We start from the raw sequence: 984 nt of genomic DNA on the forward strand, positions 1-984 counted from the left end.
AATTTTTGTTTATTATTAATTTAATAATTTTATAAACTTTTCTTACTAAGGTCTAATTTTTATTGATTGGACATGAACGAGAACATGATACTATAATATATGTGATCTCAGTGGAAAAGAGAATAATAATTGTGCAGTTTGGGAGTTAGCCGGAAAGTTTGTTTGGTGTACTCTCTTCCCGGAATGATCAAAAGTCTAAACTGTGACATCAGACGTCATTCAATGATAAATACAATATAACCATCTTCTTATTATATGCTCACATGAACCCTTTCTTAAACATATATATTCAGAATGGTAGTAAGGTAGTTTGGATAACGCTCATCTTAATTATCAGCTCTTTCTCTAAATTAAACCCTTTTTTCAAGCACTTGTAAATGTATACTACATATATTAAAGTATACGAAAATTGCAAAAATTTATGTATGAAGTGGTTTCTTATATACTGTCAATATGATGTATATGGTGAGGAGTTATATGTGTGTGCACAAATATCAACTTAATTGAAGATCAGATAAAGATAGAACGAAGCCCTCTTGCATTTTCCTATCAATAGATGTGGTTTTCATTATTAGAAATGGTTGGTGAAGTGGCGGAACTTGAAACAAAATTTTGAGGGGACAAATAGAAAATAATTGTTAAAATATTTTTGATATAGTTCCATTTAAGATAAACTCGTCTAATTTCATCTCTTTGTTTTGGGTGATATTACCAAATTTAAAGCCGTCTTTCAAGACCTCGTTCCAAAAAGTTAAGGTTAAAGTCATCAGATGTAACTTTTTGAATTTTTGAAAGTTATATCTCACTTTCTTGGTAATTCATTAAAGTAGATGAACTATCTACAGGTGTTGATATTGTAAAAGTTACATGTTCTCCTTCTTAAATATTAGTCTTCCTCTTAAAAAATGTATCAATTCTTTGATTTTTTATTATTATTTTATATAAAAATTTGAATATATATCCTGTAAAATATGTAAAGAAGAA

General features: G+C 28.0%; 1 long non-coding RNA gene across 1 annotated transcript in view; it reads right to left on the bottom strand.

Annotated features, from left to right (window-relative positions):
* Positions 1-83, bottom strand: part of LOC110268286 — a 17,565-nt gene extending 17,482 nt beyond the window's left edge. Inside the window, exon 1 of the long non-coding RNA XR_002356457.1 lies at positions 73-83. This is a non-coding gene — a long non-coding RNA (uncharacterized LOC110268286). The remainder of the gene's footprint in view (positions 1-72) is intronic.

The sequence above is a fragment of the Arachis ipaensis genome, chromosome B10, assembly GCF_000816755.2.
Source record: "Arachis ipaensis cultivar K30076 chromosome B10, Araip1.1, whole genome shotgun sequence".
Classification (NCBI taxonomy): Eukaryota; Viridiplantae; Streptophyta; class Magnoliopsida; order Fabales; family Fabaceae; genus Arachis; species Arachis ipaensis.